The 17,516-nt window shown below is 37.5% G+C and overlaps 1 protein-coding gene across 3 annotated transcripts in view; it reads left to right on the top strand.

Moving 5' to 3' along the window:
* Window positions 1-9,596: 9,596 nt before the first annotated feature.
* Window positions 9,597-17,516, top strand: part of LOC135201659 (serine/threonine-protein phosphatase 6 regulatory ankyrin repeat subunit B-like) — a 129,332-nt gene continuing 121,412 nt past the window's right edge. For 2 of the 3 annotated variants that reach the window (XM_064230773.1, XM_064230781.1), the window contains exon 1: window positions 9,597-9,784. The gene's annotated coding sequence lies outside the window, so the exon portion shown is untranslated. Of the gene's footprint in view, window positions 9,785-9,824; window positions 9,908-17,516 lie in introns of those variants that run through there. The other variant, XM_064230790.1, reaches the window with a different exon arrangement.

The following is a 17,516-nucleotide window of genomic DNA, read 5'->3' as shown; positions in this document are numbered from 1 at the left end:
AGAAAGCAACAACATAATATATAAAATTCCATGTATGGACTACCCTTCTTTTTATCTCGGACAGTCGAGCAAGGGCTTAGAAGTAAGATTAAGCCAGCATAAATATTCTGTAAAAACTGGGCAAATATCTAATGCAATATTCATTCATTAAAGTGAAAACAACCACCGAATAAATTGGATTGGTAGTTCAGTAATTGCAAGGTCAAAAGATATCTTATCACGAAATCTTTTAAAATCTGCTCTTATACAACTTACTTCACATTATAATTTTAATAGTAGTCGTGGCCTGTTTCATTTAGACCTTTGTATTTGTAACATGTTTAAGAATAACCTCAAAGATATAATTACAGACTTAAATACAAATTAGTTGCCTTAGAGATATCTTCGTTGTACATGTATGTTTAATATGTATTGTGAATAAGTTTTTGTTTACCAAAGTTTTGAATAGCTGTCACCCTATATTATCCTTTAATTGTCTTGTCCTTGTGTCTTAGCAGATTGACTTAATCTTTTTGTTTTTTAAATTGTACCCATATTTATGCTTGTTTGGAAAGGTTAGCCTACTCTTTCTCCAAGTGCCGGATTCTAGGTACTAATTTCTTTTTAATCCCTATATCTGTCAGTTATACGAGCTTTCCTGTACTGTCAATTCCTCATGTAAGTCAGTTTATCTGCTGAGTAAAGGACGTTGAACATCGAAAGATCTTACAGAAACTCCGTTGTTTATTTTGCCTTCGTGGCTTATACCTTTATTTATAGAAAATTATATATTCCCTTAGGTATCAACTTCCATTGGATTCCAATGATAAAAATATCCGAGTAAATTTTTTATGTATATAGTACAAAAGATATTTTTTATGCTTTCACATACGTATACCTCATGTGGTGTGTACTATAGATCTTTACGGTTCTTTGCTGCGTCCCTTCACTTTCATTCCTTTGACTTTGGTTTCATGTACAGCCCTCCAGAAGGATGATTCCCTCTCTGGCGGGCCCTTGTACATTTTCTAAAAAGTTGCTTCTTTATATTTTATAATAGTCTTTTGGTCTTTTCTCATTAGTATCATAGCTCCTGCATAACATTCTTAGTTTTTTTTAAACTTGCTTTCTTGTATGATCTGGACTTCAGGCAGTATTCTCATTCTCCCTTCCATCTTGCATGTACTGTCGGCCAAAAAACTATTGGCAGAGTTTCATAATTTTTCGTTCACCTGCCTGACGCACGATTCATGCCTTATTTATCGATTTTTCTTTTCGAAGATGGAAGAAATCATATGTAATGACGTTTAAAACAGTCACTGATATCTTTAGAACATTATGTTATGTTATTGTGTAAAACTATTTTCCATATAGCAAAATTGACGTGAACAAAACGAAGTGACAAAAAACGTCATATCACAACCATAGATATACATTACCAAATAGATAGGAGACACCTATCACTAGTAGTATCGCATAAACATAGTCCTTAAATTATCATTTCAATATTAAGTTGAAGGTAGTAAAACTATTCCATTTGTTAAATATTACAGAAAACATTGGAATCTCACAAAACGCTATCAAATTTAAAAACAAAAAGAAATAAAAAACGATATCCTAACAAACCAGGCGACCTAACTCTATTGCATTTGATGTTATGTGCACGGGAATCTGTCAATGTGTCATTTATCGGTCTAAGAAACATCCCTCGATGAGCGAAAGACAATTATTGCACTGCATTCGGTGCAAGTTCCTGTTAGAGAGATATCAAGAAAGCCTAATAAACCGGAGAGAATCATACATAGATGAATTAAATTGTTTAAAGAACGGCAAAATTTAGAACATGGGCCTACGAGTGGAACACCTCAAAGCACCACAAGAGAGCAAGTAATATAGTAGTGTAAATGTTGCTGAGCAACATTCATTTGTGAATTTTGAATTCTACTGCATCGTCCCGACATTGCTGAACCAGGAATCATGACTAGCTCTACACTTATGACTGGCGTCTGATGAATACTTTAGATGGAGAGGAAGAGATTTTTAAATCTATACTTGAAATCTTTGATAGGTGTCTAATGAATAAGCAAACTTATCTTTGATGGATGAGAGATTCAGTTAGGCATACTCTTTTTTTTGTTTTGTTTTTTTATCGGTGGCCAATGAATACCACGGATAGGGAGGGAAACAGTTTCAATGATGCATGCATTTTTTTTTCTTCAAAACCTAAAGAATACATTTTATTGGAGATACTTTATTAACTTCGGCCTAATCCCTCCATCACTCCTATACGCCACCTCCGCTCTCTTCTACATCTCAGGCGACTTTATCCGACTTCTCGTTACGAACTCCATCGCGTGAAAGCATCAGTAATGATAACGGTTATTTTAAAATTCCCCGCACCAACAACGGACGCCTTAAAATGCATGTTTATAAAATATTTTCTGTTCAAAGAAACTTTATCTTTCATTCCCCAAAATATGTGAATACACTCGTGTTACACCCTGTAGCCGTCAAAGAGCAACCATTGATTAAAGCAGTAGGTTTTTCTTCAGAAAAACAAAATAAATAAATAAATAAAAACATATGAAATAGAATTAAACGAGAAAGTCACCTTTCATAATTCTTATCCTTTCAGCTACTTATAATATGCTTATGGTAGTAGGTCTAGGTATACATATGAAACTAACTTGAATTAATTCCTATTTAGAAGAAATGAATAGCTACAGAAAGATCAACCTAAGAAAGCTTTAATGAAAGTAAGCCTTTCTTAATATATTCGGCAGTTTGACTCCCACAGCTTTCCAACGTGTCCAAATGAAACAGGATGATATGCAAGGAATTACGATAAAAAATAAGACTGAATTATATTCGTTTGATTTTTTTTATGATTGCTTTTGACTTTGAATAGCTAGGTCTGAGTTAATTATGTGAAGCAATTATGAAAAGGATAAGAAGAAAGGCGAACATGGCTAATAAAACAAGAATAACGGGAATAATCAAATAAAGCAGATTAATATATATATATATATATATATATATATATATATATATATATATATATATATATACATATATATATATATATATATATATATATATATATATATATATATATATATATATAGTCATAAATATCATTTATAAATATTCATTTATATTACATATCCGAGAGAGTATACGCTGAAAATAGACCTAGGCTAATCATATGTGAAAATCAGAAGTCCGATTTAGGCCCACTAAATGTGTCATGCAAATTATTTTATTGATCAAAGGACAAAATTAGTTTAATTAAACATCGTTTCCAAAGAATGTTAACGCCTTGATGTATTATTTATCGGCTGTAGGAAACGAAAAGACAACACCCCAGTGCAGTACGATACGTTGAGTCAAGACTCGAGCGGCAGCAAAGCCAACTTCAAAATGATTCGGTATGCTGTCACGAAGCTAGAGTTGAGAATAAAATTAGAAATCGTGGACCCATCGGTATATATTTTCCTTACTTTGCAAAATAATTATCTTTAATACGTTGAATAAGTCTACTCTATTCTAATGTAATTTATTTGAAGTATAACACCTTTGAAAGGAAATGTTATTTATTGTTAAGTAAATAATCTGGCATCTGCATATGGCAATATTTCCATAACGAACAATGAATTAAGAAACTACGCCAATTCTTCATTGGCCGTCTGTACCATCTTTTAACAGTTGTTTCAGAGTACTACAGCAATGAGGTTTTCCTACCATTACACCCTGAAAACCTTTACTCTCAATTTCCCTTTCAGCGCTGAATGATCTCGGATCCCAGCGTTTGGCGTAATGTCTAAATTCTATATTTCTAACTAGAGTATTCACACCACTGCCAAAACTGCTGCCATTCATGCAAAAGCATGTGTCAGTTATGCTAATTATGAAAGAATTTCATGCAATCGAGAGCATTAAAAAATGGTGGAGTTAACATAATTATGTACGCGATTGGTTTCAAATCCGAACGGAGTAAGTGAATTCAGGTTTTGTTTCTTTTCTCTAGTGAACACTTCTTATATTGCAATCATTGCATCTGTTTTCACACCAGAACTAATGCCAATATTTCCAAAACTAACGTAGATATTTTTCGGTAAAATTTCATCATAATTTTACCTAGCTGGAAATCCTTTCTTTCCTTTTACTGTACTATTATTCATATCTTTCTTCCGTCTTGCTATCCATTCTCCTCTAACAATTATTTCACGGTGCAACCAAGAGGTTTTTTTTTCCTGTTACACCTTTCAAACCTAATTTGTTTCTTTCCAGTGCTGAATAACCTCATAGGTCCCAGTGCTTGGCCTTTTGCCTAAACTCTGTATTCCATTCCATTCAAACATACTTCAGAACTTTTTGGGTAATAGCTTATAATAATATCTGGCCTATGACTCAAAAGACACTGTTGGTGCGTCAGAGAAATAACCTACCATTTAACCCTTAAACCGGTTTTTTTTATAATATTGTTTTAATACGTTACTTGATTAAAGGATGGTATAACACTTCAAAGGTCAGTATCCTTATGTTTCATCTTTTTCATATTTGTGAAAAATTTTAGACATAGACCTATGAATATGAGATTAATTATTTGCCCTTAGTAAGAATGTTATTTAAATGGCTAATCCTTTGTATATTGTAAAGCAGGGAAACTATTTTTTCATGTAGCTTACATAAACTAGCTACAAAATAAATAATTATTTTCAGACCTGCTGTAATTCTGCCACTCTGCCGAATTAGTTGTATATGTTCAGCTTCATACCTGAAAATGAAATTATAGGCCTATTGAATAGAAGTTATGAAAAATAACTCAGATGATTTATATGTAACATGGAAAATGGTAAACACTGATTGTACCGATCTATGATACACGCTAGGATGGAATATATGCAACACGTGCATACATATATCTGGACAGATCCAGAGATTCTTGAAAAGGGGAGGGCGTTGATTGTCTTCATCTACCAACAGTTCATCATTATGATGACACGTTTTAACAATTAATAATTTTATATAATACTTCGTGTACTTTAATATAGTTAACTTACTTCTAAAAGTTACCTATGTGCAGCATGTTTTAACAGTGTTCTCATATGGCTACAGACGTATAGACTAGTGATAGACTTTATATTATTCCTTAGTTAACCGAGAGAACAAAATGTTAATACAATTTTATACATGTCTACAATTGATATGTAGAGAAATAAAATAAACTTTGTTCTTCTGTCAGAATTAGCAAAAATATTAGACAGTATATAAGTGAGTTTGGCAATTTATGGCATGGGTTCAGAAAAAGTATTCTTCTGGGATTTACCAATGCATACATATCAGTCAATTTGTCATAGTCAAAAGGAATATCTCTGTGTATGTTTAATAATCCCAAGGCAACTCATTCTTTACAAATTTAAGTGTTAAGTTTGAATGTTCAAGTGTTGCACTTGTTACAGCGGTTACAAGCAAAATGCTGAATACTGTGGTTAAGTTAGGAAACATTAAATTGTTACATTCGGATTTGTTGATTGTGGTGGCAAGGCTATCTGGTTTACTTTCATGATTGACCCACAGTCTCTTCCATATTCTTAGCTCAGCATTGAATGAAGAGGCATCTGGCATATCATCTCTGAAGCAATGCATTATTTCCTCCGTCATCATCCTGCAGTTTTTCCAAGAACTTTAGCAAAAGTAATATTGCTTTCACAGAATCCTTGGTGAGATCATCAAAACGGTCTGTCAGTTCTGTTATGGCATTGTCAAGAAAGGGAATGAACACATTTCTTTTGAAGTATTCTTCAGGTTGTTGCCTGAGATGTTGCCCCTCATCGTTTGTCTTTTGCACTGACAGGTGTAGTGATTTTAATACTAGCTTGATCTTACCTTTTTTTTTTTTTTTTTTTTTTTATTTTTGCATTGTATGAAGATAGATTTATACTCATCATTAACCTTTGATCTGATCTGCTGCAATCCTTCTTTGACAAAGGAAATCTTCTGATATGCATTAAATAGATCTATTTAGGTTCCCTGAAGCAACCTGACTATAACTGGTGCACTTAAGGTAGATTCTTGGGTGATCCCTATGCCTACGAGACGTTAGTTTGGCGGCCGCTGATTGGCTGGGAGCTGCCTACCTCCCGGTACCAGCCAATCAGCGGTCACCAAACAAACGTCTCGTAAGAATAAGGGTCATTCGAGAATCTACCTTAAGTGAATCAGTTATAGTGGCCTTGTGAATGAGGATACAAATCTTCATGACTGAAATGCTGTAATGAATGGAGTACTTGTAAGCTGAGATACAGCCCATTTGCCTGTCACTTACCTCGCCAACCTTTTGCTTCATCGCCCATATTTGGGCCCAGAGTATCCAGGACTGCTGGAAAAAGTTCATTCAAGTCCTCAATATCTGTGTGACGTTCAAACCACCTTGGCTCAAACAAGGGTTTAATTTTGGTCTGATATATTGATGCCACTGGAAGTACATGACGTAACACATGCTTCAAGCTGCCTCTGCCTCTTTGGCGAATACATGAAAAATACACCAAGAGAATGCATTGTTCCAGCAATGTTTCTAATTTGGGGGACATTATAATCTATAGATAAAACTAAATTAAAGTCATGTGATGCACAGTGATAATACTTAGCATTAGGATTATCAGTTTTTTCTTTAAATTTCTGTGCAGCTCCTTTCTGGGCTCTAGCATGGTACCTGCTCCATCATATATCTCTGAGTGACACATTTGTGGGTCAAGTGCTGCCTGGGTGATCTCAAGAAAGATTTGTTCAGCAATAGCATCGCAATTATGGTCTCACACTGTGCATAGGTGAACAGTTTTTACTCTGGCTTTCCATCTCTATATATCACAGGGCTATTTCAAGTTGTTCCCAGTTGGATACATCCCTTACTTCATCAGCCATGAGACCAAAGTAAGGCCCTGCATTCTGAGATTTTATTTCCTTTATAATTTCAGCCTCTATGTACTGTCTAATGCAGTCTGGCAAATCATTTTATGCAGTTTTAGATATGTACATTGCATTCAATGCACAAGTCTTGAAGTGTTCAGACAAGACACACTCTGTCTTGCTAGCCAAGGCTAGCAGAGCTTTGAAGTTCCCAAAGTACTGTTTATTGTCATCGAATAGGAGGCCATCATCTCTGTGAGCTGTCAAAGCCAGTCCTTGACGTCCACAGAATTCAACACTGCGTATTATAGAAGCAAGAGTTTATCTGTTTTTCTGGATTTTTTCCGTACTGATCTATCTATCTGAACATCAATCCTTTGGCTTGGATTCTTAGCTGTTGATACAAAGTTCCTTATCTTGGCCACTGAATCCCTATGATATTATGACACTGCATATTTCTTCATATCAGACACTGCATCTTTCCAGTTTCTATATGGCGCTGTAATGAGAAGCTTAGCTCTATGACCATGCTGAACAGGCATTGGAAGGAGTATGCAAGCCAAACAAAGCAATCCACCTTCAGACTTTGAATAAAACAGGAAGTCATAGGTCTCCAAGGAACTATACTCTGCTTTTATCCATCTTTCCATCCGCCTGTGGTGTTTTCGCATGGTAACACTGCGTCCCGGGCTTTAAATAGTTACGGTATGTCTAAGTTTTAGGTAAATAAAAGGATATCTGGGTTTACTTTGCAACTGAAAAGTGTTTTAATAATTTACTGTGTGCGAATTACACCGTTAATATTCGAAATAGGATATTATTTAAAGCCCGGGACGCAGTGTTACCATGCTAAAACACCACAGGGGGATGGACAGATGGAAAAAACAGAGTATAGGTAGACAGGGTCCAATTGGTCGTCGTTTATCTGGGTAAGCAGTACTAAGTAAGCGTTGGAAACTTTCTGGCTTTCTGTTCTTTTATCAAGTGAAGTTTCTTTCCATCATCAAGAGTTTCCTTCCTAATATAGTTTTTATATCTACCAATAGTGTGCCCTGCAAAACAAAAGTTACTATTGATCAAAATAAACAACATAAACTCTTTTTGGAGTAGATGAGATGAGCAAAAGTATGATCAAACTAATATTAATAATACGTGACACATTCTAGTGTTATTAAAACAGTAGTGCATGATCTTAATCATTTGTAGTGAAAAAAATGAAAACTACATTCAATCATTTAGCCTATATAAACCATTTAAATTAAATGTATTACTCTGAGATTCAGTCTCGTTTATATTTAAGATACGCAAATGCATATCACTCTTCATTTGGGAATGTACAATGATTTTAATGGCTATTATAAGCATTCATATATAATAATAATTGCCATAATGAGTACTAAAGAAAACAATTAATTTACTCATGTATGGGTAAATTGTGAATAGTTCAGCCCCGCAAACAAATCGTTATTGAAATATCCAAAGGGAGACGTGTGGCCCCTCTAAATCCGGCTATATATATATATATATATATATATATATATATATACTATATCTATATATATAATATATATATATATATCTCTATATATAATATAGTATATATATAGGTGGATTTAGAAGGGGCTGAACTATTCACAATTTACCCATACGTGAGTAAATAAATTGTTTTCTTTAGTATTCATTATGGCAATGACTATTATATGTGAATGCTTATAATAGCCATTAAAATCACTCTTATGCTGATGAGACGTCTTTATAAGTGATGGTCACTATAGAAATGCCAAAATGTAGAAAGTAAGCACTATATTCTTGAGACTGCTGTCTCTCTCTCTCTTCAGATAGTAACGAATGGGAAAAGTTACAGAAAAGGCGGTATTTATACCTATACCTGATGGGTAAGACAGCAGTCTTTGAAATATGGTACTTACTTTCTATATTTTGGCATTTATTTGGGCTCCTTTTATTAAATGGAATTCTGTTGTGACAAGACACACACACACACATTATATATATATATATATATATATATATATATATATATATATATATATATATATATATGATGATGACTGGTAAAAATTGTTGTTACAACAGAATTCTATTTTATAAAATGAGTCCCTATTAATGCAAAATATAGAAAGTATATAAGTACTATATTCCAGACTGCTGTCTCTCCCTTCAGGTATAAGTATAAACACCGCCTTTTCTGTAACTTTTCCCATTCATTACTATTGGAAGAGATAGACAGCAGTCTCTGAAATATGGTGCTTACTTTCTACATTTGGGCATTTCTATAATGACCATCACTTATAAAGATGTCTCATCAACATAAGAGTGCAAAGATCACGTAAGATTATTGAAACATCATAAATCGGTCAACAAACATGATAAGAACAATCAAATCGTAGAAAGAGGAAACGGAAATGACCAGGACAATTTATGTATAAAGAAAGGATATGGAAAACTGATGAGAAGTATATGTGTTTGGAGAGGAAAAAGCCATTCTATAATCTGTGATGTTTTTAATGGATGCTGATCAGTAGAAAAGCAAATGTTAAGGAGAAGAGGTTTATGATACACGGCGAGGAATGCTTAGAAAGAATAATAATTAAAAAGTATTAAAAAAAGAATTTAAAATTCGGTCAGGTTTTTTTAAGGATAAAAGAACGGTGCCAACATTATGCGATGTAAACAAACAAAATTGCAGACAGACACAGATGTGCGTTGCTGATGTAGGTGGTGCTGCCCCACGCTAATAATCCACATTACTAATAATAAACTCACAATTTTAAAAGTCTTGCCTTTATATTTGTTTACTTCAACAGAAAACAAGATGTTGCCAAAAAATCTACGCAGAATCAACTAGTAAAACGGCTTAATTGTATTTTAAAGTCGGGTAAGGATAAGTAAAAAATGCACATCAGTGTAGGTAGGACCTTAGGTAGGTAGTCTCTATGCCGGGACAATACAGCTTAGGGAATACCTACTAATAGCCTTGTTATTGATCAATCTCTTTCAGGTATAGAATTTTAATGTAAATTTTTTTACGTTCTGGTGTGGGCTTTGTAATCTGAACCCGTTTCAATGTTTTTATTGAAAGTAGTAGTAGTAGGTACTATACTAGGTAGTAGCTACCTACTAGGCTAGTAGGTATTAGGTAGGTAGTAGGTAGTAAACCAAGCATTTTTCTTGATACTAGGTACAACGTCATGGATGGGTAATGGCACACTAGCTATAGCTATATTAGGTAGGTATGCCACATTTCCATATCGAAGGATGCTTAAGCATAGCTAGGTATTCACTGCCTCAATACCTAGGTAGTAGGTAGTGGGGTACTATATGTAGCTATACCTACTACTAGGTAGGTAGCCTAGTATCTATTCATACCATTGCGTACCTAAGCTTAGCTTTGTAGTTATGTTGGAACGTTTCTTCATTTTGTATTCTGGAATGCGTTTTGCATAGGAATTTTGAAATGACTGTCCTCCCGACCTGATTTGTACTGAGAGGGTAGCCTAAGTACTCTAGTGTTACCTATGCTAATTTTATTCTTGTTGTTTTGTTCACTTAGGCTATACCTAGGCTAGACATGTATTGAGTAGTTCACTAAGGAGATTAACGTCTTCCTCTTTACCAATTTTTATTTTATTTTACCGTAACGGTAAATGTGAAAGGAGATGGACGTACGGAGATATCGAGTAGCCTATTAATTCCTTGACCAAAGAATATAGGAATTGGTGTATGTAATGCATTACAGGTGAGATAATTTGAGAAATTTACCGAGATAATGGAAATTTAATTGTCTTTTGTGTATAATTTCACTTCATCCCTGAGGGGCTGGTACTAACCATGTTTAGTACCTGCCTCTGAGGGATGCATGTAGAATCATAAACCAAAGGCAGTAAAGTTCTCATTATCTCTGTAAATGTCTCAAATTATCTCACCTCTACTGCAATACAGTAATCACTTCATTATATCCAGATTAACGAGCTATGCTCTCGTCGGGTAATGGAATGGCAAAATACAGATAAAAGGCAAATAAAAAAAACCACAGCCATCACATTCTAAACTGAAAACTTTTTGCAACAGGCAATTATCTACTTTTCCCCCCCGCTATCTGTAACAATATATAGCCCTTCTTTTTCTCTTTCTTGTAAATGACATACAATTTGGTAAGTAAGTAGCCTAGCTGTGTTTACCCACAATGTGCCATGATTTTATCACCATTAATGTATGTATTTTTGTACAGCAACTTTCTCAGTTGTTACCACATTGTGTTGCCATTCATGAGAAACAAAATGTGTATGCGTGAACTAGTTTTGGCCTAATTTGGGTGTTATACTTACATTATTGATTTGCGTAAGTCAGAGAAGTTATTCAGCTGTATTTAAGATAAAGGCAATGGTAATGAAAATGATATCTTACTTACTGAATTCATTTATGTAGCTATACTTGATTATTATCACATTATATCATTATCATAATTTAAAAACTGATCATCTGCCATAGGCATATAATTAGGCTAGGCTAATGTTTACATTCTTAGAATTGGCTGATTCAGGCCTACTACTGAAATAATTAGGAGAATAATTTTTTAGTGGCTATTTATTATTTTTATTTTTATACATAGACTAATTGTAAAATGGTTATACAAAAGTAAACTAGAATACTTTTTATTAAATTAAAATCTCTCAGTCACAAAACAGCTGTTTCCCAAATTGTTTATGTCATACTTGATTTTGTTCATGTCAGTTCTTTGGTAAGTGGATGTTAATTAACCATCTCTTTTCATTAAGAATTGTTACATAAGCCATAAGAAAGGCTATATACAAGATATACGATGAAATCATGTTTGGGGATGAAATTTTAAATGTTGGATGATACATGAGATCAAGTGATAGACAAGTATACAAGCCATACATCATTTGGTTTAATTCATTTTGCCATATCATGGAAACTGTGTTTGTGTAACACCCTGTATTTACATCTTTAGTACATATGGCATTTCTCTATGATGACTGTCCAAAGCAAATTCATTTTAAAAAGCAAATTAATTTTAAAATACAAAATTGTAGCTGCGGGCAATACTATGTGCTATTTATAACTCAAGTGTTGGTGCCACCAGCCAAAGGGAAGCGGTGTGTGTACGTAGATACCCTACGCACATGATTGCATTTGTATTTTTGGTTGCAATGATAAATATGAGAAAACAGTAAAAATAAAAATGAGAATAGCTTAAAATGAAAGCAAAAAAAAAAGGAGGGAGTTTGTGTGTTATAGCTCCAATGCAAGCGATACCTCTCTCTCTCTCTCTCTCTCTCTCTCGGGATCTCTCGTCTCTCTCTCTCTCTCTCTCTCTCTCTCTCTCTCTCTCTCTCTCTCTTCTTCGATATTTTTGCTTCAACCACCTTTCAAAACAATCCTTTTCCTGACTGAGCTCCTCTACACAGCCTTATTGCCCCTCCTCTCCCATGGTGCTCAGCCCTCTGTCCCCCCTCCCACCTTGAAAATTTCTCTAGGCCTCTCCCACCTGCCAAGCCCATTCTCAGTCTCTTGACAAGTGTAAGCAGTATTACCAACATTTTCCATCAGAGAGTGGTTTTCTGTATTTTTAAAAATAAATATAAAATACATTGTTGGTCCTTGGTCTAATTGTGTCGGATAATACGTATCAGGTTCCTGATAATAAAGATCTAGATGATCAAGTACAGCATATACACCCATTTTTAAACATGTAACTTACGAAGTAATTACCTATAGTAGTTGAAATCTCGCTACTGCTGCAGTCAAATCTTACATATTTTGTGGTGGAGCCACCATCGCTAGTGTTATCTTTAATAATCAAATTATAATTTTAACTTAGTTCAGATGGTCCAAGCCCAGTATGAGTTGGAACTTGCAAAGAAATTTGTACTTTTTTTGAGTTGAATGTTTTGCTGATCTATACTGAGAAACAAACTCTGGTCCTTTTGTAATCTTATTTTTATTTGTGTACCAGTGCCTCATTTTTCCTGGGATTACTTAATAAAAACAATATTATGTATTGTAATGAGGCAAAGGATTAACTCCTCCATTACCAGAACCTTTCATAACCTGTTTCTAGCCAATATGTAAATTAAAACTCACAATAAAAGTATATTATTAGTGATTTCAGATTGCTTGTCACCCCATGAATTCAGGTAAGCACTATTTACCTAAATTGTTAAAAGTCTTTGAATGGTAGCCATAATATAAGCCAGACTGTATCCAACCATAAAGGGATTACATAAATACTAAATACAGCCATACCCCTACATACGAAAGTCCCTACGTACGAAAAATCCAGGTTACGAAGGCAAAGACGAAGATTTTTTTGCTTATGTATACAACAATAATTCAGGTTGCGAAAGGGTGTATGTACTGTAAAGTCAGAGATTCGCCCGGGCCGCCGAGAACAATTTTAAAATTTGCGTGCCGCCAACTCAGTAGACTCGCCACCATCCTCTCGTTCTCCCATTGGTTCCTGATGCTAGTCACCACCGTAAGATCCTGCTCTCTTATTGGTCAACATCTGTCCCATCATGCATCTACATAAAGGCATTCCTTGACCATTTAATTTTGGCAGCGTTATCGTACACACCTGGAATTCGTTCATTCACATAGATTTCGTTTGTTAATGTAAATTCGTGTTAGTAATTTTGCTTTCGTTGTACTGTAAGTTACTTTATCGTGTTGTGTGTGAACTTAATTACTTACGTTATTAGCCATGGGTCCCAAGAATGTTGCTGAAGTTCACTGAAAGAAGGGGATGCTTTCTATGAGGACGAAAATGGAGATAATTAAGAAGTATGAAGCTGGTATGCGGTTAAGTGTGATCGCTAAGGAATATGGCTGAAATCCATCAACGATAGGTACCATCCTTAAGCAGAAGGAAGCCATCAAAGCAGCTACACCTTCCAAGGGCGTGACTATTTTTTCCGAGAGGATCCACTTGCATGATGAGATGGACAGGCTGCTTCTAATATGGATTAAGGACAAAGAAATCACTGGCAATATGATAACCGAGATGGCAATCTGCCAGAAGGCCAGCGCCATTTTTAGTGATCTGAGTGCTCAGGCTGAAGACGATGGAGGAGAAGGGACATCGAAGGCAACCCCAGACTTCAAGGCTTCTCGGGGTTAGTTTGATAAATTTCGTAAACGGACTGGCATCCATTCAGTGGTGTGGCATGGGGAGGCGGCCAGCTTCGACATGAAAGCGTCCCAAGCCTTTGTTAAGATGTTCGACGAGATGACAATCAAGGAAGGCTACAGTTCTCAGCAAGTCTTCAACTGTGACGAAACTGGCCTTTTTTTTGAAAAAAATGCCTCGTCGGACGTACATCACGGAGGAAGAGAAGAAGCCACCCGGGCATAAGCCTATGGAAGACAGGCTTACGCTTGCACTTTGTTCTAATGCCAGTGGGGATTGTAAGGTGAAGCCCCTACTTGTGTATCATTCCGAGAATCCTTGAGCCTTCAAGGCCCACAAAGTGCTAAAGGAGAAGCTTCCAGTGATGTGGAGGGCTAATGCGAAAGCCTGGGTAATGAGACTTTTGTTCACTGCGTGGGTAAATCTGTGTTTCTGCTCGATAGTGAAGAAATTCTTGGAAGAGAAGCGCCTCCCTCTGAAATGTTGTTGGCCAATGCTCCTGCTCACCCTCCTGGCCTCGAGGAAGATATCCTAGCGGAGTATTCTTTCATCAAGGTTCTTTATCTTCTGCCTAACACCACCCCTCTCCTCCAGCCCATGGACCAGCAAGTGATATCAAACTGCAAGAAGCTGTATACAGAACATCTTTTCAAGAGATTTTTCTATGTCAACAATACCACAAACCTCACTCTGCGTGAATTTTGGAAGGAGCATTTCGATATCGTGATATGCATCCGACTCATCGATCAAGCTTGGCAGGAGGCTTCGAGTCGAACCTTGAATTCTTTGTGGAGGAAACTCTGGCCTGGTGCCATATCCACCTGAGACTTTGAGGGATTCAACGTGGGTGAAATGGATGCAGATTCAGAAATAGTTGACGATCCTGAAACTGTTTTCGCAACCAGATCTTGATGAGAACGTTGCACTCGGCAAATCCATGGGGCTGGTCGTCGATGAGGACGACATCAATGACCTTCTCGAGGAGCACCAAGAGGAGCTTACGACGGATGACCTGAAGGAGTTGGAGGCCATGCAACATAACGTCGTTCAAGAAGAGTTCTCTAGCAGCGGCGAGGAGGAGGAGGAGGAGGACCCTGTGACAACGGCAGAAATTAAATATGTTCTAGCTGCTTTTCATAAAGTGCAAACATTTGTAGAAAAGAGAAACCCCGAAAAGGCTTACACAGGTTGTATGCTTGCGCAGTTCGATGACATTTGCCTGAGTCGTTTCAGGAACATTTTGAAAAGCAGGCAGAAGCAATCTTCCTTGGATAGTTATTTTTTAAAGAGGCCTTTAGTAGTAAGCAAACAGGAAGGTCCAAGCGATACGAAAAAACAGAAAATTGGGAGTGGTGAAGAAATTGAAATTTTTAGAAAACGTGAAGTAAAAAAGTAAAAAAAAAAATGAAAAAATCAGAAAAAGGCAAAAATAAAGAAATTTAATTTTAAGTTTGTTCATGAAGCTTACCTGTCAGATATATATATAGCTGTATTCTCCGAAGTCCGACAGGATTTCAAAACTTACGACACACGCAGTGGGAGTCAGGTGGTTAGTACCCATTCCTGCCGCTGGGAGGCGGGTATCAGGAACCATTCCCATTTTCTATTCAGATTTTCTCTGTCGCCGGTACTGTCAACACCTGTTTTCAGTACCTCCGTCTTAGGATTTTGAAACTTCTTTTGCTACTTAAGTATCCTGATTGTCTTTTGGTTATTGAACTTGGATTTGTGGCTAGGCATATGCTTTTTGTGGACTGTTTTTGATTTTGGCTTGATTTTTCCTTAACTAAGATGTCTGGATCTAGTTCGGCTAGTGCCAGAGTATGTTGTATGGAAGATTGTAAGGTGAGGCTACCGAAGGCTTCGGTAGACCCACACACAATATGCACGAGTTGTAGGGAACATGTATGTATGATTGATGATCGTTGTAAGGAGTGTGAAAGTCTATCTGATTCGGGTTGGAAGGCGTATGAGTCCTATGTGCGCAAGTTAGAGCATGATAGGATCAGGAGGTCTTCCTCCAGGAGTATGTCAGGCAGTAGATGTAAGGGCAGTAATGTTTCTCCTGTAGTTTTTGCAACTCCTAAATCTGTAATGCCTTCGGGCCCTGAAATGGTGTCTGTGGAGGGTAATGCCCTATCTGGAATTCTTGAGTCCCTACGTACTCTAGAATCCAAAGTGCTCGCCTTGGAGGGTAGAAGTGTTGTTAGTGCAGTGAAAGTGCCCCTAGTGTTGTGGAGGGGGCGTCAGATCGGCCCTATAATGCCTCTAGGCCTGGACCTCTGTCTAACTCCCAGGAATCAGGTAGAGGGCAAGTCGAAAGCCGAAGGAGGGTTACGGGGGCTCCCCACCGATCTGGCGTCCCTTTGGCAGGACCTGTTGACGCTTCCGAGGCTGCCAAGGAGCGTGCTCGTGCACGTATCCTTCAGGAGTGCTTCTCATCATCTGAGGCGTCCTCCCCGCACAGGAGTTGGAGCTCCAGGAAGGACTCGCGCCCTCTGAAGAGAACTAAGACGCTAGATGTCGCACAGGCGGCCATCGTCTTTGGTTTCTCAGAGGAGGATGCGTCACGTTCTTTCGCTCCTTCTGCTTTGCGGTCGTCGCCTGAACATTTGGACTACTCTCCACCGCAAAAGAGAGCAAAGACGCAAGATGTCGCACAGGCGGCCGTCGTCTTTGGTCTAAGGGAGGAGGATGCTTCAAGTCCTTTCTCTTCTGCTGCCTTGTGGTCATCTCCGGAGAGTTTTGCTGCCTTTACTCCACAAAAGAAGACCAGGACGTCATCCGACGATGACGCTTTTGAGCGCCCCAGTCGCTCCAGGGATAGAACTGTTGCGGTCCATGTGAGAAGGAAGAAGGCGTCTCCTCGCCCCTCGTCTTCTCACAGGATTAGCCCTTCACCTGAAAAGGAGTCTTCTTCTACAAAGAAGATTATCCTTTCTATGCAGTAACAACTTGCTACGTTGCTTGCCGAGAGAGAGGCAGAGCCGCGTCGTCTGAGGAAGGATGATAGACTGCTGATCAAGAGGTCTAGACAGTCCCCCTCGCCTTCTCTGCGCTCTTCTCTTTCTCCTGTTTCGTCGCCCTCTGGATTTCGTGCGAACATCTTCCCAAACATTCTTCTGTCGAGAGGAAGGAACGTTGTTACTCTTGTAGCAAGGATTGTTTTCCTGCTCCCCGAGACGCTCCCCTCTCCTCTCTTCGTGGCGCTCCGTATGCGGAACGTGACGTTCGCTCTGCTGCGAAGCAGGATGTGGTTCAAGCTGCTAAGCTTGACGCCGTGCAAGCGGCTTTGCTTAGTCAAGCAGCTCGCCAAGACGCCCCTCGTTCGTCCCTGAGGGACGCTCCGTCTGCTGCCAAGCTTGACGCTTATTCGGCAGCTAAGCTGAACGCTTCTCAAGCTGCGAAGCTGGACGCTTTGCATGCAGCTTTGTCACAAGCTGCTCGTCACGCTTGT

The sequence above is a fragment of the Macrobrachium nipponense genome, chromosome 23, assembly GCF_015104395.2.
Source record: "Macrobrachium nipponense isolate FS-2020 chromosome 23, ASM1510439v2, whole genome shotgun sequence".
Taxonomy (NCBI): domain Eukaryota; kingdom Metazoa; phylum Arthropoda; class Malacostraca; order Decapoda; family Palaemonidae; genus Macrobrachium; species Macrobrachium nipponense.
Note: the sequence above shows the minus strand (reverse complement) of the source record. Positions and strands in the feature narration are given on the sequence as shown.